This window comes from Pistacia vera, unplaced genomic scaffold (assembly GCF_008641045.1).
Source record: "Pistacia vera cultivar Batoury unplaced genomic scaffold, PisVer_v2 Contig236, whole genome shotgun sequence".
NCBI classification, from domain to species: domain Eukaryota; kingdom Viridiplantae; phylum Streptophyta; class Magnoliopsida; order Sapindales; family Anacardiaceae; genus Pistacia; species Pistacia vera.
The window spans coordinates 50,533-74,478 of NW_022196042.1; the positions used below are offsets into that span (position 1 = coordinate 50,533).

The 23,946-nt window shown below is 38.4% G+C and overlaps 2 non-coding genes across 2 annotated transcripts; one reads left to right on the forward strand and one right to left on the reverse strand.

Annotated features, from left to right (window-relative positions):
• Window positions 1-12,571: 12,571 nt before the first annotated feature.
• Window positions 12,572-12,675, forward strand: LOC116131661. Its single transcript, XR_004128281.1, has one exon. It is a non-coding gene; the product is annotated as a small nucleolar RNA R71 (small nucleolar RNA).
• Window positions 12,676-18,424: 5,749 nt separating this feature from the next.
• LOC116131660 lies at window positions 18,425-18,531 on the reverse strand. The gene has a single exon (XR_004128280.1). It is a non-coding gene; the product is annotated as a small nucleolar RNA R71 (small nucleolar RNA).
• Between the last annotated feature and the right edge of the window lie 5,415 nt (window positions 18,532-23,946).

The following is a 23,946-nucleotide window of genomic DNA, read 5'->3' on the forward strand; positions in this document are numbered from 1 at the left end:
ACTGCGACCTAATTGCGCATTTGTGTCGTCGTCAAGTCTGACGCCACAATTGAGCCACGGCTTGAAGAATTTGCGCCGTGGCGTGAAGTGGATTTTCTGGAAAAATTAAACTAAGTGATTAAACTAAGTGTTAGATTTCTTGAAAATTAAAACATATAATATAAAATACACAAAATAACACACTTCTAATGTAATTAAAACAGTAAATTGAAATAAAAAATAAATAAATAAACAAAAACAATAAAATACAAATGAAACAAACAATGGAAAAGAAACATTTAGGTTGCCTCCCAAAAAGTGCTTGTTTATCATCTTAAGCTAGACAGAATGCTCGGTTGTCATTCAAGGTGGCATCCTCGACTCAATAGTAAAGGCCTTTGAACTCACTCTATCAACTCCTGTAAAAAATGCCTTCACTTTTGCATCATCAACATTTCTATCCTCCACCAGCAAAGCTAATCCCAAGTTGTCTTCACTCCAATCTTGCACAACATTAGAAACAATGGTGGGGTTCAAGGAGTCAACATTAAAGCATTCTTTAGACGGCGAAGGTATGGAATGAAAAACTGAACACTCAATGGTTTGATCATGCACTATCATTCACAATTTCCCTTGCTGAACGTCTATAACTATCCTCATCATGCCATGAACAAACGTCTAAGCAAAATGGGTGGTTCCTTATCTCTAGTTGTCAATGCCTCCATGTCCATCATGACAAAATCAATTGGAACAATCAGTTTATCAAATTGAACTAAAAATCTTCAACAATACATTTGGGATATTTCATTAACTGATCAGCTAACTACAAGGCCATTGTTGTAGGTTTTAGTCCTTTCAATCCCAACTACTGATACGTGGAATATGGCATTAGATTGATGCTTGCACCTAAATCCAGCATAGCTGGCTTCTTCTTTTTACTATCAACTGTAATGTCGATAATAAAACTCTTAGGATCTTTCAATTTGGGTGGTAACTTTGTTGCAAAAACATACTCGCCGTCCCAAAAATCAAGACTTTTTTATTAGGTTTATACTGATGCTTCCAGTTGTTCCACTCCTTGAAGAATTTAGCGTAAGCCAGCAATCTCCTAACCAATTCAAGCAAGGGTAAGTTCACATTAAACTTAGATAAAATGTCATAGATATCAGAAAATGACTTATCCCATTTGCTTTTAATCAAACGACCTGGAAAAGGCACCGGTGGAACATAGGGCTTTGGTGGCACATATGGAAGGTCAATCTCTTCACTCTGAACGGGTGCACTCTGTTGCTTCCCTTGACTTCTTTTTGTCTTGCATGATAAAAAAAAGTCTCATTAGTTTTAGAATTTATGTCCTTGTTAATTACCTTACCACTTCTTAATACTGTGATTGCATTTGCTTGCTTTGTGTGACTCGATAACTTCCCCGGGACATGGCCTTGTAATGCCTCTACAATTTGGCCTATCTGGACTTCCATCTTCCTTATGGTTGTATCTTGCTATTCAAATCTCTTTTTGAAGTTCTAATTTGTTTGTTGAGACACTTGAATGAAATTGTTCAATGTCTCCTCCAATGATGGCTTCTTTGGTTGCATAATGAGATCAGAACTTCCTTGTTGTTGGTTGTTTCTCCATGAAAAGTTTGGATGGTTCCTCCACCCAGGATTGTATGTGTTTGAATATGGATTATGTGGTATTTGGTTGTAAGAGTTCATCATGTTCGCTACCACAAATTTTGGAAAAATCTCACTAGAAAGACAAACATTACTAGCATGACCAAATTTACCACAAATTGCACATACCTCTTTTGAACCGCTCTGTCCGTGTTTGCACATCATGTTTCACCACAGACTCGCCTGTCAACATTTCTTGCATCATAACACTAACCCTATCAGGTAACTCTATCCTAATGGGTTGAGTCACTCTAGTAGGTTTCAAACCTAACCTCTCAATCATCCCATACGATATAAAAGAATGAGTGGCTCCTAAATCAATTAAAGCATACAATATATGGAACATAATGGAATAATAACTGACCTGTAACAGTTGATGGACTGGCCTCTGCTTCACCCTGTGCCACGATAAACACTCTGGCATTCGTAGTACCTTTAGAACTCTGTACAGGTGGTGAAAGAGGAGCTTTACAATCTCTCATCAAGTGCCCTGGCTGTCGGCACCTAAAACACACCCTCTGGTCTCTCAGACACTATCCTGGGTGGTTCCTCCCACATTTAGGTCAAAGAGGAAACCCTTCCGTCCAGGGTCGCTTATTCTTCCACTCTCTTCTGTTCTATCTAAACTGAAACTTCTTTTTCGGATTCTTCATTTCCTTGCCTTTCACACCCTCAAATTTCTCTCTCTGCGGGGCGGAGGGTGGCTCACTTGGTCCTCCTGTCGAGGAACCTACGAGGGGAATTTTATTCTCGAATATTTTCGCCCTCATTGCTCGCCTCAAGGCCTCACTATAAGTCCAAGGGGGATCAGAACTCATCATTATATCCCGCGTTATCTTCGGCTTCAACCCATATACAAACTTATCTATTCTCAATACCAGAGTACTAACTATTCCGGGTGCAAATCTTGCAAGGGAGTTGAATTTCACAGAGTACTCCTTCACGGTACTAGACCCTTGCTGTAAACTGATAAATTCTTGGACCTTCTCATGAACTCGGTCCTCTGTCCTATACTCGGCCTCAAACTCTTGCCGGAACTCTTCCTAAGTCATCGTTGCCACATCATGGGTTTCTTCCATTAGTTCCCACCAAATTCGGGCATCACTCCGAAACAAGAAACTCGTATACCAGATCTTCTCCTGGTCCGTCATGGGGAACAAACCTGTTGTTCGCTCTACGGACCTAAACCATTCTTCTACTATTCTTGGGTCCGTAGTACCCTTAAACTCTGAGGGTTGATGTTGACTAGGAAGACCATAAATCGGTTCAACTCTGTTCTGTACTGGGGGAGGTACCGGTTGTTCTCTTCCTACATTCGTAGCTAGTGGTACCTGCACGGGGGTTACAACTCTCCCTTGGGTTTCAGTCATAACTTGCTGTATAATCCCCCAAACTCTAGCTTCATCCAAGGGAGGGGGCGTAGCTTTTGGTGGGTTAGAAGATTCTCCCTCATTCATTACACCCTTGCCACGCTTTCGGGTACTACGCCTCATCTACAAAACAACATTTTATCAATTCGAGAAACACTTATAGTAAGGAAAGAATCAACTCACACAGTCGGTTATCGGACATCGTAGCGATGAGAATAGTACACTGTCAAATCGCAAAATCTTTACTCTGATACCAAAAATGTAATAGCTGCTTTCTAATCAAGTACTCATAAAATATACATATAAGATGGTAAAAAGAGTTGGGCACAAAATTTTCTTTTATTAAACATATACGTTCTTTATACAACGTTTGGATTATGTACAAAAATTATCAAAAACATGATGGACAGTGTAACCATTTCTCTTCGCATGCCGACGCCCATCCGACCGCGTTCTCACCTAGATCCTGCAACCACAAAGAAAACAACGGGGTGAGCACAAAATAATGCTCAGTAAGTAAATCCTCTACTCGACTGTCCCCGCAACTCTCTCTAATTCTTTCCTTACAATTCTCATCTTTCACACAGTTCTCTTTACTTAACTTCCGCTATATGTAACAACCTCATCTTATCGGAGGCACAGACAGGTGGAGTTCACACACCACCAACCCACTCTTCGTGACTTTCGGGTGGAGATCACAAAGCACCATCCCACTTTTCATAACTATTGGGTGGAGATCACAAAGCACCAACCCATTTCTCATCTCTATCGGCTGGAGATCACAAAGCACCAACCCGTTTTTCATATTTTCTCATTCTCTCTACTCTTAGAGTAGAGAACTATAGTAGTTCATACACATAGTTCTCTACTCTTTCTCAAGCCATTTCTCAATGCACAATTAATCTTCTCCACTAATGCACTCATGAAATGCCAACATACAATATTGCAAGAATTAAGGTTTACTACTCATGATTCTCATAGGCATTTCATCAAACAACTAGTATGCAACTAGTATGCATACATAAACTCTACTTTATCTATGGTTCTATCCCTCTCTTGAACCATCCAAAATGGGAGAAAACTCCCTCACAAAATTATAATCCGTGTCATAAAATAACACTTCCAAATAGATTTATCAATCTCCTCCAATTTCATCTCAAACTACCTCCTCTCATCACTACATATTCATCACATATTAACACTCCTCATCAATGAAGTTTAATCAACAACCATAAACAAATACTCATCTCAACCCAATTTCTCAATAGCATAACATACACATACATATATAAATCTCTATTAAATCTCTACTCAAAAGATTTCTCAAATTTAAACTTGGGTTGGATTTACTTACCTTGTAATGGAGAGATCACACTAGCACTTTCCTTTCCTTTAAAAACTTGTCTCTTCTCTTAGGATGCCTTAGATTAATGTTCTACCAAGATTCAACTAAAAACCCTCAAAGATCCTTGAAGGATGGAAGGAAGAATTGAGAGGAAATGGTGAAAGAGAATGGCGGTGGAAGAAGAATGAATGAAGGGTTTATGAAGCTTTAACCCTTTTTAGCTCAAAATATATTCATTCATTCCCATATTGCCCTTGCTCTTTCTTCAAAATTCCATCTTTATCCTTTAATTCATTACAAACACACCCCTATTCTAACATACTCTCCATAAAATTCTCTTACCTTTTACTCCCCACTTTTCCTGCTAACTAAGGGTAGAAAGGTCATTTTGCCCTCATGGAAGAATTCTCTAGAAACCTCAATACACATTTTATTCAGCTCTTTGTCGCGGCGAAGACTCTTTCTTCGCCCCGGTGAAAAATTATAGAACCTACCTCTTTGGTTGCAGAACCTCGTCGCCGCGGCGAAGATTATTCTTTGCCTTGGCGAAGCCTGCAACACCAAGATTTCGCCAAGTCTTTACAATTTTAGGGCAACCACTCAACCAAACCAATACATCCATTCAACCAAGGGCCAACCAAACAATATGAACAATATACCAACTCAAATAAGAGTAAAACAATAAACATTAGCTACGTACCTCAAGTGGGGCGTTACAATTCAACCAAAAATCAAAGGCAATCATGCAATAATAATGTCTCCACTAATGAGGACTAGACAAAGATAAGAATCAAAAGGTCTTTAAAAGCTTGTAACGTTAGGCTCGGGTAGTGGGTTCCAAGAAAAAGGATAGGAATAACAAAGTAAGAAAACTCGGTTTTCCTAATGCAAAAACTGAAATCAAATCGACTCCACTTCTTCTTAACCACCAATTGAAATGTCCACTAATTCGCAACCCTTAAACTTGTCTTTTTCTTATTCCGAAAACCATAAATGCGGGGGAATTTCGTTTAAGGTGTACATGGCATTGTTATACCAGAGGTTGCCAAATACTGCCAGGCAGTTTTTAAGGCGGGTTATGGGTTCTAGCCGGTATACCCTTAAACTAGGCAGAATTCGTTTTTTTTTTTTTTTAAAAAAGAGAATACAACAATTCAATTGAATTGAGGTGACTACCTCTTTTATTATTATTTCTCTTCTCCCAACCCCCAAACTATTCATTTGGCTCATTCGTAAAACTCTTTCTTTTGCATTAGGACCGAATTCTCCTAAGGGTATGATAAAGTGTTTAGGGTATAAGGATTGGACAATTTTGTTGTTTTCCAAGAAAAATAAAGCAATAAAATTTAAGAAGCTCAAATGGGTGACTAGGGACAATTTCATTTATGGGTCGGCTAGAAAGGCTCAAACGTTTCGAAAAATGCCTAAATCATCTTCTCAACCTTGTCTAATCCTAGAATTTCGCCTCAAGCACTTTTCTACTAGGTTCTAGAGTCCACCAACATTATCTAACTTCACCTAACCACATAAAATGAATCTAAGTATGCCGAAATAAATGACAATTGTGGCTGAACCACTCAACAAACCTCAATCGAAATCCAATCAATAACAAAAACTTGAAGCAATGCCTAACATTTCTCAACAATAAAATTTCAACAGCCTATTCTCATCATTGATTTATACAATTCATCATCGACAAAAACAATCAAACTCAAGAAGAATTTTTTTTTTTTTTTTTTCCGTTTAAGGTGTACGTGGCGTTGTTATACCAAAGGTTGCCAAGTACTGCTAGGCAGTTTTTAAGGCGGGTTCTGGTTTCCAGCCAATATACCCTTAAACTAGGTTTTATTTCTATTTCCTACCCCCCAAACTAAACATGACATTGTCCCCAATGTTCCATTACGCATACATCAGGAATAGAAAATCAAAAAGAACAAAGATACGAGAAAACTCCCTGGTCAATCCGTGAAGTGTCGCTCCATAATGCACACCCGGTCTCGGACTTTTCATCACCCATAATCTGTCAAAACAATTGAAACTGTGGTGTCCCTTGTGTTAGCAAAAACTCACAAACTAACCTGAAAATATTACAACCTAACCTTGTCTTTGCAACAACTACAAATTAAAAGAAACAACTAAAACAACTAAACAAAATCCAAAATAGAAATAAAATTGAGTTTAATGTTTAAACCGAACAACAAAATAATAAGAAAAAATAAATAAACATAAAAACAAACAAAAACAGGTGCTCCAGCTCATTCTTCTTCTTCCTCTTCTTCCTCATCTTCTTCATCATCCCCTTCTTCCTCGGAGCCCATCCACACATCTGAGTCCCAATCGGCCCATTGGTATGCTGAAGTGTCAACGTTGAGCTCTTTAAAGCTATTCTTCTGCATCTCATACATCATGTGGGTTTGCTCAACCAACCAATCCTGACGATATACCATCCATTGCATCATCCCCATCATCTGCTGCGTCATCTCTTTCTGAGTAGCTGTAGAGCTGGAGGATGTGGCAGGGCCTTGTGTGGTTCTCTGCCTTTTTGCCCCTATTCTTGGTTGTGCAGTTTTCGGACGGTCAAGGTGCTTCCTATAATACTCTGAGTCTAAAACTGGGGCAGCATGAATGCGGTGCTCGTCATCCTGAACCTCGACTCCCTCTCTAAGGCATAAGGCTGTGATGAGATGCGAGAAACCATAACTTGTTCGCCCTGCTTTGGAGGCTAGCTTAATGCTGTTCCAGATCATGTCTCCCATATCGATTCTCTTTCCTGTGGCAATAGAGTAAAGCAATACTACCTTCTCGTGAGTAACTGTGCTGTAGTGCGATTTTGGCATCAATTTCGCACTGACAAAATATTGCCACAGTCGAGCCATCAATGTCAATTGAGTTCCCTTGAGAGTCTTCTTCCGTTTCTTCGATACTGCCCAATCTGCATCCGGTTTTGCAATGATCGGAAAGATGATACTGTCATCAAACCGTGATCTCTTAAACTGTACGTACTCATCCTGGAAAATTTCAGTTAGGTTATAGAACTCATTGATCACCTTTTCCGTAAATCGCATGTCAACCCCTCTCACTAAAACTGTACCTTCCTAACAATCCGAAAGATTGGCATAGAACTCCCTTACTAGCGGCTCTACAGCCGGTTGTGCAGGAGCACTCATAAACATCTCCCAACGTCTCCTTCTACTCCAATCTAAGGCCTGACTCACGGTCAATCCGCGCTTAGGAATAATACCCTTATCTTTTTGTATTGCCTCCTCATACCGTTTATGGGCTTGGTCATTAACAAAACGGTTGTCAACATTCTTTCCTTTGGCCTTACCTTTACTCTTGTATGGATGCTTAATTTTGGCAGGCATTGTTCACAATTTCAGTTCACTCAAAAGTTATTTCCCAACAATTCAAACCTAGTTGTTCTACACAACCAATTCAATCCTGCAAAAACAAACAACACTTCCAAAAATTTGCGCTTTACCCCCAAACTACAAATTTTTCAAATCCACACAAACACTTCAATTTTCCAAAAACCCACACTCCTAACAATCACCCAATGCATGAACTACTCTTCCTTTAACAAAATCAATGCTCAAAATCACCCAAATTCCACAACTCAATCGCAACAAAAATTTTCAGATCTACCATTAAAAACTTGAAATTATGCGAAAAAAAACTTTGGGTACTTGAGATCTTACCAATATGAAAGAGTATTCACCACCAATTGAACCAGAAACAGCCCAGATTGAAAAGCCCCAAATTTTTTATCCAAAAATTTTCGTGAAATTTTTGCTAAAATTGTTGTTGAAATGGGTTGTTTTGGTGTTTAGGAAGGTTAGAGAGTAAGCATTTTGGTTGGAAAAGCACTAGGAAGGCAAAAGATTGAATTTTGAAAATTTTCTCTCAAGTGAAGATGAAAGGTTGCGTGAAGAATGAAGAAGAAGAGTTGGTATTTATAGAAAAGTGTCGTCGCCGCGGTGAAGAACAAGCTTCGTTGCGGCGACGTTATTCGTGTATGAACCCTAAAAAAAATACCCAGGTTTCGCCTCGGCGAAGAAACATTCCTCGCTGGGGCGAAACCATATCGCGGCGACAATGCCATAGAAACTTTTTCAAAAATTTATCCTCCTTTCTTCGCCGCGGCGAAGACAATTCCTTCGCTGGGGTGAAAACTGTTAGTAAACGGTCCCATATACGCAGCGGAAACAAAAATTAATATAACAGGATCGTTTACATGAGCCAAGATCAAGGGTATAAGTTTACAATTCATATTAAAGCAAGAATCTGCAGAAATTAATAATCTGTGTTTAGAAACCATACGCACGTTTGAAGGCTCCACCACGATTGTCTTTGAACGTTTTCTACCGATCTAAGTGTAGGATCGAACCCACGTAGTCCACCACGAGACAATCTCAAAAGAACCAAGAGGTATTTGCTAGATCCTCTTTGGCTTCAAGATTAAGAAGAAAAGAAATCAAATCGAATTGATTTGGCCAAAGAAAGGTTTCTGGCGTGGGAGTGTCAAATGGGGGCTGTGGTTTTTGTTTTTCAAAGAAAATCTCATTTAATTACACACTTTTCTTTTTATGTAAAAATAATTTGCCCTAATCCATACAGAATAGGCTTGGGCTTCAACCCAAACGCCCCATGTTGCAAACACTCCCAATTTGATTTATTTATTTTATTTTCCATCATTATCTCAATAAAATAAATTAATATATATTTAAATATAATTATATATATATATAACATTTAACAATAATGATAATATATTTAAATATGTGCGAACACAATTTAAACGTAATTTCACTTACTTAATTTTTCTAACAAATTAAAATAGGCTACAACACTCAGAAATTTAATTGCATTGTGAAATTACCAAATACCCTTTCACCTTAAAGATGAAAATGCCTTCTTTCTTCTTGGATCTTAATGTCTTTTATGTGTGTGACCCATAGGCTCCTTATCTATCGGCAGTGTATAGTATCGCGATTAACCCACCAATTAATCGTCTCACTAATACACAAACCAAGATTGACCCCTAGCAAGGCTCATGGCCACCCGATAGATTCGAATTCAGCAAGTAGCTACCTGTCAACGATATGGTTACCGTGCAATTCGATCATTTCATCATACTTATCTTGACGAGACGAAGGCATGGAATAGTGTCAACCTTCGGTTACTCTCGATATTATTATTCAGTTTCTAGACCATGACCCGTATTATAAACTGGATAGAGCAACAACTCATCCCACTGTGCCCAATTTTAGTGTCATTGCCAATACTGAATTGCGCCATGAATAACTTTCTCCCATACTCGGGAGTGATGAATCCTCTGTCAATCCACCATAGTCTTGATACACTCCTTGATGCAGCCATCACCACCGTATTGACAGCTCTGAAAAGAACTGCGTTAGGCTAGTTCAAACTACACCAATCGATGCACAAGGCCTCCGGTGATCTCAAGTCTAAGGATCACATGCACCACCATTCGTTAGAGGATTTTTTCATAGACACTGGGTTACCATCCATATGGAATCCTCTGGTGGGTCATTCCAGTGAACTTGCTACGGTTGTAATCGCCTACAGCAGCACCCATGTGTTGCACCAGGTTTCACCAAAATACCTTGACAAGTGAGATCAGTCACCGTCTTTCGATAGGTTGTTCAACACTATGATAGCTTAACCGTATTATCTGTGCCTTTACTTTAGAATAATACTGGGGCTACAGACGTTTCTAGAATAGCACCATTGTGTTCATAGGGTTCTCATATCAAGATTGAAACCTGATACCCTCATCACGATTCTACCATTCTAAGGACTATATCAATACATATTACAATATAAGATTTATGCGATATAGTATAAATGCCTCTTATTGATTAATGAACATTATTACAAGAGTCAATTCTACAATAATTGATTGGCTCTAGGGCATCTACTCTAACAAAAACGTCCAGGCCGACCTTTTTATTTCAATTGCTTCCCCCGGCGAAGTATTCAGCAATTTGTGTCTTCCCTTCTTTGAAAATTTCACCTGAAACACCCATAACACACACATTAAATATCTACAACCTCATACTGAATTCAAACAAATTCCAACAACCAAAATGAGAAACAAACAAGTAAAAACACTTGGTTGCCTCCCAAGAAGCGCTTGTTTATAGTCGATAGCTCGACTCTCTCATGTCTTCACATCAGCCTGATTATCCAAGTACATCACATCCCGAAAACTTCCTTGTACTGGAGCTTCTTTTGTATGATCTTTTTCACACAGTGGCCTTGTTGAGAGTTTCACTACCCATTTCCATCCCTTGCTCATAACTTGGTAGCTCGACTCTTCTCCCCTACCGCCTTCCATTTCTTGGCTTTACTTCACCCTTTTTGATCTTAGAGATCTGTTCCTTTGCGAACTCAAACTCAACTGCGGCTCATCTCAGATTTTTGTGCAACCCCTTCCGTTTTGGTCCTCACTCTTGAACTGATTTGGTTTGACATGTAGCTCTTAATTTCCACCTTATGACTGTTCGATGGAAGGGTTCACTCTTTGCCTGGTCCACCACATCAATTTTTAAACATGACTCTTGTTTTAGGTGGAACTCTCATTGATTCAAGGACATTAAATGTATTTCTTCTTCATCTTGCATCCTCATGATCAACTTCCTTCTTGAACGTCAATTAAAGCTCTTCCGGTCGCCAGAAATGGTCGTCCCAGGATAAGAGGAAGCTCTTTGTATTCTTCCATATCCAACACAAAGAAGTCAGCAGGAAAAATAAACTTGTCCACCTTAATCACCACATCCTCCCAATGCCCCTCGGATGCTTTATTGATTAATTCTGCAAGTTCAAGCATATGGTTGTTGTCTTTACTTCACCAATTCCTAATTTCCTGAAAACAGAAAAAGGATAAGATAATGCTAGCACCTAGGTCACATAAACTCGATCAAAGGTGATATCTCCTATAGGCAGGATAGTAAAACTCCCTAGATCTTTGAGCTTCGGGGGCAGCTTCTTCTGGAGAATGGCGCTGCACTCCTCTGTGATCCACCATTTCCTTATCTTCTAGCTTCCTCTTGTTCTATAAAATTTCCCTAAGAAATTTCGCATAGCTTGGCATCTGTTGCAATGCATCTGCAAAAGGAATGTTAATATGCAGTTTTTTAAAACACAAGAAATTTAATAAACTGCTTATCCTAATTTTCTTTTCTGAGTCTTTGAGGAAAAGTACGGGTGGGTGTGTGATGCACCAACTCTGGTGGTATCTCGGGGAATGGCAATTTCTCTTTCCTTTTCTTTTCCCCTCTCCTGCTTCTGTTCATTTTCCTTGGGCTGGGTGGTTTCTCTTCAATAATGATTTCTTCGTCAACTTCCTCATGATTATTTTTTCTTTGATGAAGTTTCCTCTTTCCTTGAATTTCCCCTCTTCTAAACTCTCCCACTTCTCAACGAAATTGCATTTACTTGCTCACATGGGTTAGTTACTGTATTGCTTGGTAAGGAACCCTGCGGTCTCTCATTAGTTTCTCGACCAATTGGCCCACTGTACCTCAAGATTCCGAATGGATGCCCTTGATTTCTAAAATTTGTCCTCGTTTCACTCATAAAAACCTGGTCTCCTGCATAAATTTCCCAACATATCTTCCAACTTTGTCACTCTTGGATCTCCCGTTTGATTATTCACCCCTGTTGGTTATGGAACTGTCCTCTGGTTCCATTGATTATTTTGCTGATTCTGATTTCCCTAAGCCAGATTTGGATGATTTCTCCACCCGGGTTCTATGTTTTGGAGAATGGGTTGTTTGGTTGTCTCTGATTTCCTGCCAAGTAATTCACTTGCTTGCTTGTGATGAAGATACGAAGCAAATTGTTCCCCAACTTGACCCTCACTGCTCGCATGGTTTCCTGCACAAAAATCACAAGTTAACTGAGGTACTTGTACAGAGTTTACCTGCAAGTTCCCAACTGTTCTGAATGCCGTAAGTTGCTAAAATGGCTGTAAAGGCATCAACTTCATGAGACCACGAAGATTTCCTTGGTGTTGCTCTCTCATTTGGTCTTTGATAGTTGTTGCTTGCCAAAACCTCAAGTAACTCATAGGCCTTTTCTGGTGTCTTATCTGCAAGGCCCCTCCTGAAGCTGCACCACCATGGTTTGCACATTACCCATCAATCCATTGTAGAATGTTGGACTTGAACCAAACTGGCAAGCCATGGTGTGGGCATTTCCTTATTAACTCCTTGTATCTCTCCCAGCTCATACAATGACTCGGACTCATCTTGTAGAAATGAGTGATATCATTTCTTAATTTTGCCGATTTTGCTGGGGAAGAACTTAGTAAGGAATTTATGTGCTAGATCATTCCAAGTTGTGATAGTTCCCATGGTAGTGCCATTAACCACCCCTTGGCTTATCCCCTAATGAGAATGGGAATACCTCAACCTAATAGCATCATCTGATACTCCGTTCAACTTAAGGTGTCATAAATTTCCAAGAAATTTGCAATATGCTGATTCGGATCTTCCTTCAAATCACCATTAAATCTAACTGACTATTGGATCATCTGGATGATTGCCGGCTTGATCTCAAGTTTGTTGCTGCACCGTAGGTCTAGTAATACTCGACCCACTACCATTCACTGTGGGAACTGAAATTCCCTCAGTGTCCTATTTTCTGGTTCTGCCATTTCAACACTATTTCTTCTGCTTCAACAACTATCCTCTCTTTCTCTTCTCTCTCTGTTATGTCTCTGACGGTTCTCTCAATCTCAAATCAATAGGAACCACTGGTTGACGTCTCGCTCTTTGCATAAACTGCAAAAACAAAATGAAGGAAAGTGAGAACCACAAACCAACTGAAAATTAAAAACAAAATAAAAACTCCAATCTAGCTATTATAGAAAGACTCAATGTTAACTTAACAGATCCCCGGCAACGACGCCAAAAACTTGATGCGTGTTTCCTACAACATGCAAATGTAGCAATATACTAATCGCACAAGTAATATAATGATGATTGAGTACATTCCTACGAGGATTGTTAGCTAAGCACTAAGTTTCCCACTTTCTCAAGTTGGAGCAATCGATTTCTTTGGATTAATGGGAGCTATTTCTAATTAAAACTGAACAATAAATTTTAAACTAAAATTACAAAGAAATGCAATGAAAAACCGAAAATAAATTAATTCAAGTAAAACGGGTAGGGTTTTGACTTCATTCGGATTTTATGGGTTAAACCTAAGAATTAAACTAAAATCATACTCATATGCATTGATTGTAAATCGAACTCTCCTAAGTGTTAAACATACCTTCTCAGGCTATGTTTCCCTACTCTTTCTTATCAACTTTCCGCACCCAACATTTGAAAGTTCAATCCAAGTTCATTAAGCATAAGAATCCTAAAATATTTCATTGATTTTTGAATCTATCTCTAGCATCCAATACTACCAATGTGACTACCCAAGAAGCCTAACATGATTCATTTCTCAATCTCATCATGTTCATCACATATAAGCATTAAAGATTCAGAGTAAACACACAATCCAAGCATAATCAAATGAAAATAAAACAATAAATCACTTAACCCATTAAAATCCGAATTACAATCAAAACCCTAACCCAAAATGTGTTAGTTCATGGCTAAATCAACAACCCAAATGAAAGAAACGAAAATATTAAAGTTCAACATAATGAAAATAACAGAAAATATAAGAAATCTCCCTAAATGATGAATCCTCTGGTTTGAAATCGAATCTTCACCCTTCTACAGCTCAAAATTGTTCAAAGATAAAATCAAAACAAATGCAAAAGCTGCTCTAAACCCTATTCCACCTCCCCTGGAAAAATGCTAAGTGTTTCCTTTTATACTTCACCCAAATTTCCCAGAAAAAAACGCACAAAGTAAAACTATGCGTTTTACAAAACTGGAATTCACGACCGTCGCCGCGGCGAAGAGAGAAGCAGACATGTTCATGTCTGGCGTACTTCGCCAAGGCAAAGAATAAATCTTCGCCACGGCAAAGCTTCTTGAAAAGTTCTGAAATTAGAGAACTGCCACTTTGCTTGCATCTTCGCTTGATTCTTCGATCTTCGGTGCTCTCCCTTGAAAGCGAGCTTCATAGTGCCTTACTCTACTTCAAAACTCTCCCAACTTCTGAGATCCACTTACTTCTGAGTTTAGAATTTCCAATTTTGTCCTTATTTGCTCAAAATGTCCGTTTTAAGCTGAAACACGAAATGTAAAGATTTAAGCAACAATTCAGATTAAAATGAACTGGAAAGTACCTGAAATCCGACTAAAAAGTCTAATGAAAACAGTATAATCCACGGATTATCAAGATACTCGATGCATCAAGGTGGTAATCGGGCTTGAAGTTGACGTACCTGCATTGCTGACGTTCTGGAACATTCTGCCTTGTCATGCAGGTCCAATAAGCAGTTTATTATTGGAAGATTTGAAGACATGTGCCACGCAAGTTACAGCTGGACGCACGACTTTCCTATTTTGTATTAAGATTTTATTTTATTTTCAATTACTCAAAATTAGAATAAAGGTTATTTTGGGATTTTAGAATATTTTCAGGAGATTTAGATTTAGTAGAATTTGAATTCGAATTGGATATGAAGGGAGGGAGATCAGATTAGGTTTTTACACACATACCACACTTCTCTTTTCCCCTCTCTGCAATTTTTCTCTTTTGAATTTTTCGTGATGGCCATGACGGCTAATTTGTAACTTGGTCGAAGGAAACGGAGGCCTCATAATCAATAAACTGTGAGATCTAATCTGTTTTAAATCATTGTTCAATTCACGTTTAAGTATTGGATGTTCTTCTGTGCCTAATTTTATGATTGTTTCGTTTAATTGCTAGGAGGCCTACTAGGTTATTAATTGTTGCAATCTACTACTAAGTTAGATATCAAATACGTAATTGTTTGATTCCTCTAACTTGTGAAGCAATTAGGGTTAATAATTTGCTGCGACAGGAATTAGTAAATCTTAAGAAGAACATTCAACTAAATTAAATACAACCGCTTGTGTTTGTGTTGTTTAGCTTCATCGATCTCTCTAGGTCTTAAGGCTGCCACTAGATTAAATCTTTAGCGCTTGTCTAGGGTTGTTTAGTAGTAAGGTTAATTAGATCGCTTGTTTCATAATTAATTACAACTAAGGAGAGATAGGAACCAATTCCAACGGTGAATACTCAGAGTAGCAATTGATAAATTTTTACATCGATGATCAGTTTGTAAGATTCCGATGGTGGATGTTGTCCTAGACCAAGGTTTGTCTTTTGATTGATAATTTACTTTGGAATTGTCTATTAGTTGTTTTCCTGAAATTGTTCTGTTTTTACAGAAATTCCTCCCCCCCCCCCCCCCCCCTCCCCCCCCAAAATCCTGGTAACATAAAACTCGACTAGACACTCTTCGTGGGAATGATCCCTACTCACACTACTATGTGTATTTTTTAGGGTTTTAATTCTGGGTGACTACGACAACACACCAGATTTTGGCGTCGTTGCCGAGGAGTGATTCTAGTTGAATTTTTATTCTGTTTTTCTTGTTATATTCTGTTTTTGTTATAAATTTTTTTTTTTTTTAGAAAAATTTAGTAGTACTGTTCATGAACAGTCGCACTATTTAGTACTATTACTAAAGAAATATTTCCCTAGTTTGCTACCCAGTTAGTAGTAGTAAAGAGAAACAATTGAGGAAAAAGTTCAGAGGTGAGTTGTACATGAATTGGTTGTGATTAGTTTCCTTGTTTGCATTGACTATTGAGAGTAATGGTGGAAAATGATGAAGAGAGATGAATGTCACTAACTCTACTTTATTTTATTTTGCTGCTTCCTAAGTTAGGTATGAATATGTATGGATTAAATTTTGTTGCTGATGCATCATGATGGTGTTCTGGATATGACTTGAGTGTAGTGTTTGTTGATGGTGTTAAGGAAATGACTTGAGTGTAGTGTTTGTTTGAATTAGTTTGCCCGAGGACGTGCAAAAGCTAAGTGTGGGGGAATTTGATGAGAATGTAAAATGTCATATTTACCCCCCTTAATGTCTAGCCTTTTATATTTATTTGCTGCCTAAATGTACTCATTATTATTCTAGTTTGATTTAGGATGCAAATGGAGGCGTTAATTGCAAAACAGAACTAATCAAGTGAATTCGGATAGTTTCAACATCATTTCGTAATCTGGGCATAACTCGCTCATCCGAGCTTAGATTGAGATGATTCAAAATGCTGTCGAACAGTGAGAAATAGATCTACAACGTTCATGTTTTGAGTTTGGAGAGATACTCACTGCATCAAGGTCCTAATCGGGCTTGAAATTGACACACTTGCACTGCCGATGTTCTGGAACATTTTGCCTTATCATGCAAGTCAATTGGGCAGTTTATTATTGGTGGATTTGAAGACATGTGGCACGCAAGTTACAGCTGGACACACGACTTTCCTATTTTGTATTAAGATTTTATTTTATTTTCAATTACCTAGAATTAGGATAAAGGTTATTTTGGGATTTTAGAATATTTTTAGGAGATTTAGATATAGCAGAATTTGAATTCGAATTGGATATGAAGGGATGGAGATCAGATTAGGTTTTCACACACAGGCCACGCTTCTCTTTTCCTCTCTCTGCAATTTTTCTCTTTTGAATTTTTCGTGATGGCCATGACGGCTAATTTGTAACTTGGTCGAAGGAAACGGAGGCCTCGGAATCAATAAACTGTGAGATCTAATCCGTTTTATTTCATTGTTCAATTCATGTTTGAGTATTGGATGTTCTTCTGTGCCTAATTTTATGATTGTTTTGTTTAATTGCTAGGAGGCCTACTAGGTTATTAATTGTTGCAATCTACTGCTAAGTTAGATATCAAATCCGTAATTGTTTGATTCCTCTAACTTGTGAAGCAATTAGGGTTAATAATTTGCTGCGTCAGGAATTAGTAAATCTTAAGAAGAACATTCAACTAAATTAAATACAACTGCTTGTGTTTGTGTTGTTTAGCTTCATCGATCTCTCTAGGTCTTAAGGCTGCCACTAGATTAAATCTTTAGCGCTTGTCTAGGGTTGTTTAGTAGTAAGATTAATTAAGATCACTTGTTTCTTAATTAATTACAATTAAAGAGGGATAGGAAAATATTTCCAACAATGAATATTCAAGTATGAAGTGAGGTAATGTTGCATCAAGGATCAATTGTAATATTCCGATGGTGGATGTTGTCCTAGACCAAGGTTTGTCTTTTTTGTTCTGGTTTTTTTTTGTTACATTCTCTTTTTGTTATAAATTTTTTTTTTATTTTTAGTACTGTTCAGTACTATTCCTAAGGAAAATTTTGGTTGAATTAGGAGCGCTGTGAGTACCCATTTCGAAGAAAACGAAATTCTGAACAAGACTAGAAAACCCAACCCTCTTGAGACCAAATTCGAATGTTTTGCTAGGGTTTTTGGCATTTTTGTGCTTCTGTCACATGAAAAAAAAAAATTAATTAATCTTTTCTTTATTTCTGGGTGAATTTGTCATTTATTCCTTTTATGAGATTCTGTGTTTTATGACCAGGTCCTCTCATCTTGGTGATTTAACATTCGACCCAGAAATTGAAAGCACTTCGCGTAGGTTAAGGAAGGAAGTTCGGAGAAATTATGAGGAAAGCAATTCTGAGTTAGGAAAGGAGGACGTTATGGCTAGAAATCGGACTTTGAAAGAGCTTGCTGCTCCTGATTTGAATCAAGCACCTTTGTGCATAACGTTTCCTGTTTTAGATGCTACTACTACTTTTGAATTAAAATCTGGACTAATACATCTCTTGCCCACTTTTCATGGCCTTGCAGGTGAAGATCCTCACAAGCATCTAAAGGAGCTTCATGTGGTTTGCACGAGTATGAAACCTACAGGGGTGACCGAGGAGCAAATTAAATTAAGAGCCTTCCCGTTTTCTTTGAAGGATGCAGCTAAGGATTGGCTCTATTATTTACCCTCTGGGACTATAACCACATGGAACGAGATGAAGAGATTGTTTTTGGAGAAATATTTTCCAGCTTCGAGGGTGGCCAACATTCGGAAAGAAATTTGTGGTGTAAGGCAGCACAATGGAGAGTCCCTACATGAATACTAGGAACGTTTTAAGAAGTTATGTGCAAGCTGCCCTCATCATCAGATTAGTGAGCAACTACTTATCCAGTATTTCTATGAGGGCCTTACATACACTGATAGGAGCATGATTGATGCTGCAAGTAGAGGAGCTTTGGTGGATAAGACTCTCGAGGCCGTGAGAAACTTGATTGCAAATATGGAAACCAATTCTCAACAGTTGGCAGCCAATTCTCAACAGTTTGGTAGTAGGCCTGACCTTCCATCTAGGCGTGATAATGAGGTAAATATTTCTTCCCTTGAACAACAAATCTCGAGTCTAACTTCTCTTATTCGTCAGATGGCTATAGGTAACATGCAAACAGTGAAGGCTTGTGGAATTTGTTCGATAGTAGGGCATCCGACTGCTATGTGCCCAACTCTTCAAGAGGAGCCTGTTGAGCAAGTGAATGCAGCAGGTGGTTTTCCTGGACAACCGCAAGGAAGTACGATCCTTATTCGAGCACATATAACCCTAGATGGAGGGATCACCCTAATCTTGGCTATGGGAATCCACAAGTGAATCATCCCTTCCCTCAAAACAACCCAAATTACCAGCAGTATAAGCAGCCATACCCCCCTAGACAACAACCGGACCAAACTGCTAATTCTGGTATGTCTTTAGAAGATATTGTTAAGTCTCTTGCTACTAATACTTTGCAATTTCAACAGGAGACAAGGGCCAGTGTTCAAAGTTTGGAGAATCAAATAGGGCAGATGGCAACCGCAATCAGTAAGTTGGAGGCGCAAAGTTCAGGAAAATTACCATCTCAAACGGTGGTCAATCCAAGAGAAAATGCAAGTGCGATCGTCTTGAGAAGTGGTAAAGAGGTTGAGATTCCAACAAAGGCAACCCCTGCATCGTCGCAAGGACGAACAGAAGAAAAGGAGAAAGATGTCATTGTAGATAGAAACGTTCCCAACGACGATGGGTTCCTAAGAGTAAGTTTTCGCCTTTGTCCAATATAAACCTGGTACCACCCTTTTCCTCAAGCTTTGGCAAGAATCTAGAAAAAGATGAGCAGAACAGAGATAATATGAGACTTTCATAGATGCGAGGTAAAATTCCACTTTTAGATGCTATAGTAAACAAGTACCTCGTTATGCTAAATTCTTGAAAGAGTTGTGTACTATTAAGAGGAAATAGAAACTTAAGGGGTGTGAAAAGGTGAGAGTATGAGAGAATGTTTCTGCAGTGATTCAGAGAAAAATCCAGCAAAGTACAAAAATCCAGGTATGTTTACTATCCTTGTACGATAGGTAAACTAGTGTTTGAGAAGGCCATGATTGACTAGAAGCTTCTATAAATGTCATGCCATATTCCATATTGCTTCTTTGAAACTTGGACTTTTGAATAAAACTGGTGTTGTAATTCAATTAGCTGATGAGATAATGCCTATCCTAAGGGTTAAGTGAGGATATTCTGGTACAAGTTAATGACTAGTTTTCCCCTGATTTTTATGTGCTTACTTAATAGGAGAATGGTGATCAAATGCTCCTATTTTGTTAGGAAGACACTATTTTAAAACAATCCAAGACTAAGATAGATGTCATAGTGGCATACTTACCATGGAATTGATGGTGAAATTTCAAGGTAATATTTGATGCCATGAAATATCTTGATAATGATGATGATGATGATGATGATGATATCATGTTTATTCTATTGATGTGATTGATTCTTTAGCATAAGAGGTTTTGAACTTGATGGAGAAGATGGATTGGAAGTTGAATTAGTAATCATCTGGAAAGAGAATGAGGAGTTTGCCTTGAGTACATGTTGCAGGAAATTGTTGCAGCATTGAATGATTTTTCCAAAGTTTACAACAGTCAGGTAGTTTCCTATAGGCATTTACCAATTCTAACGAGAGGCCTTTACCTTTTATTTTGCAGGCTCCCATTCCAGATTTGAAAACCTCTCCCTAGTTACCTCAAGTACGTGTTCTTGGAGACAAAGGAACGTACCATTGATCATCTCCAACAAACTTAGTGCATCTCAAGAAGAGAAGCTTCTACAGGTCCTTAAAGAGCATAAGACGGCTTGGTTGGGAAAATTGTAGATATTAAAGGAATTAGCCCATCTACATGCATGCATCGTATCTTGCTTGAAGAAGGAGCAAACATTCAGTCAACTGCAAAGAGATTGAACACGCCGTGATGGATGTTGTGAAGAAGGAGATTCTGAAACTTCTGAAGTTGGAGTATGATTATCCTATTATATAGCAATTGGGTTAGCCTGTTCAAGTGGTTCCTAAGAAGACAGAGAATAAATGTTGTGAAAAATCAAGATGATGAGGGTTAGTTCCTACTGTGTTCAAAATCGGTGGACGGGTTTGTATAGATTACAGAAAATTAAATGCTGTAAACTTGCAAGGACCACTTTCCTTTACCTTTTATTGATCAAAGCTTGGAAAGGTTAGCGGGTCATTCTTACTATTGTTTCGTTGAGGGTATTCAAGTTATTTTCAGATTGCGATTGCTCAGAGGATCAAGAGAAGATGACTTTTACATGCCCATTCGGAACTTTTGCATATTGCCGCATGCCCTTTGGCCTTTGCAACGCCCCAACCATTTCCAGAGGTGGTATGGTAGTATATTTTAGATTATGTTGAGCATATCATAGAAGTTTTTATGGACAATTTCACAGGAGGAAATCTTTTGATAATTGTTTGATAACCTTACACTTGTTCTTCAAAGATGCATAGAAAACTAAACCTTGTGTTAGATTCTGAAAAAAGTTATTTTATGGTGGACCAAGGTCTAGTTTTGGGTCATGTTGTTTCATCTAGGGGAGTTAGGTGAGGAGATTAAGCCAAAGTGATTATATCAATCTTTACCTTACCCCACTAGTGTGCGGGGGAAGTTCGTTTTTCTTGGACATGCAGGTTTTTACCGAAGATTCATCAAGGACTCCTCAAAAATAACATAACCTATGTAAATTTCTACAAAAGGATGTGGTTTTTTAGCTCTATGAGGCATGTAAAGTCGCGTTTGACAAGTGAAGGAATTGCTTACTTCTACCCCAATTATCTAGCCCCCTAATTGGAACGTTCCTTTTGAGATAATGTGCGAAGCAAGTGATTATGCAAGTAGGCGCTGTTGTTTGGGTAGAGGATTGGAAAAGCATCTCATGCCATTTATTATGCTTCCAGGATTCTGAATGATGCCCAGAGAAATATTCACCACTAAGAAAGAACTTTTAGCTATTGTTTTTGCTTAGAAAAGTTTGATATTATTGCGGTCCTGGAAATCATTGTTTTTTGTGATCATGGCAGCTTTGCGTTATTTGATGACGAAGAAAGAGGCAAAACCAAGATTAATAAGGTGGATACTACTCTTGAGTGAATTCTATTGGAGATCAAGACAAAGAGGGACGGAATAGTGTCGCAGATCATTTGAGTCATCTAGCTCATGTGGAGGATGAACTTCATCTAAAGAAACATTCCCTGACAGGCAATTGTTTCACCGAGTGTGACATACCTTGGTATGCAAATCTTGTAAATTATTTGGTTTCTAACATCTTTCTCCTGTTTGTCTAGGGCTCAAAGAGATAGATGAAGAGTGATGCCAATAATATGTGGGATGACCCCTACTATGAAGCATTGTGCAGATCAAGTAATAAGAAGGTGCGTTCATGAAAATGAAATTATTTCCATTCTCACCTTTTGTCATTCTTGTGCATGTGGAGGTCACTTTGGAGCTAAGGGACAGCGAGGGAAAGTGCTAGAATGTGGTTTCTATTGGCTATCTTTATTTCGGATATACTCTTTTTGCAAGTCATGCGAATTGTCAAAGGACATGTAATAAATCCCAAAGAATGAGATGCCACAAACCCCCATACTATTTGCAAAATTTTGATGTTTGGGGCATCGATTTCAGATCATGGGAGCGTCCCTGTATCTTTGGTTATGTTTTATTTTGCTTGCTGTGATTATGTCTCGATATGGGTGGAAGCTAAAGCCATCGAACTGATGATTCTAAAGTTGTTGCAGATTTTATCAAGTCTAACATATTCTACAGGTTTGGAATTCCAAGAGCTCTTAAAGTGATCGAGGCACTCACTTTTGCAACGAAAGTGGAGGCTTTTTGAAAAAGTATCATGTGACCCACAAGGTGTCTACTGCCTATCATCCAACAAACTAGGACAAGCGGAAGTGTCAAAATCGAGAGAATCAAGTCCATCATTGAGAAGACGGTCAATCCAAGTAGAAAAGACTGGAGTTGCGTTTGGATGATGCTTGTGGGCGTATAAGGCTGCATAAAGAGCCCATTGCTATGTCACCTTTTCGTTTGGTGTTTGGGAAAGCATGCATCTTCCAGTTGAGTTAGAACACAAGGTTATTGGGCAATCAAGAGTTAACATGAAGATGGATGAAAGTGGAGAACACAGGAAGTTACAAACTACAAGAGTTAGAGGAAATTCGCAATGATGCCTATGAGAATGCAAGGGTTTACAAGGAAAAGATGAAGGCTTTTCATGACAGGATGATCTTAGAAAGGAGTTAAAGTGGTCAAAAAGTCCTTCTATACAATTCACGACTTCGTTTGTTCCGGGTAGTTGCGTTCTCGGTGGATTGGACCTTTTGTTGTTACTAATGTTTTTCCTCATGGTGCAGGTGAAATTCAAAGTTTAGCAACTTCCAAGTGTTCAAGGTGAATGGCCATAGACTTAAGACTTTCTATGAAGGTCTCTAAGAAGAAAATGTGGCAGGATTGGACCTTGAGGATCCGACTTATCAGATTGAAAGAGACAGCCTTGAGTCGAGGCAACGTACAAAAACAAAGGCGTTGCTTGGGAGGCAACCCAAGGGGAGTTGTTTTCTTTTTCTCGCATTTAAAATTTTTTTTAACTTTTCTTTGCATTTCATCTACATTGGGACAATGTCAGTTTTAAGTATGGGGAAGGGATTAAGGTTGCGTTTTAAAAAAAAAAATTACGGTTTTTGTTTTTAGGAAGGTTTTATATGCTTTACGTCATGTCTTTGAACTTCTAGTGTGCAGAAATAGTAACTTGACCTGTTGTTGAGCATATTCCTGACTTAGGATGTTAGCAATCTTTCATAAAATAGAGTTAATCAGATTGAATCTTTGAAGTTTGAAACATATGTCTTGAGAAGTTGTGTGGACTTGGCGTCAAAGCATGATTGAGGAGTGTATAAAACCCTTAAAAGAAAAAAAAAAAATGTTTCTCTTAAGCTAGTCCTAAATTGGGTTTAAGCAAATAGGAAAAAAGAAAGAAAGGTATGTGGTGAGTCGAGATGGAGCATAAAAACGCACTTGCTCATAAACACAACCATGAAATGAGATGAGCATAAAATGCATTTTTCTTTTTCAAAACAGAGAAAAAAAAAAAAAAAAATTTCCCTAGTTTGCTACCAGTTTGTAGTAGTAAAGAGAAACAATTGAGGAAACGTGCCGGTACATGGCCCAACTAAAAACCGATTT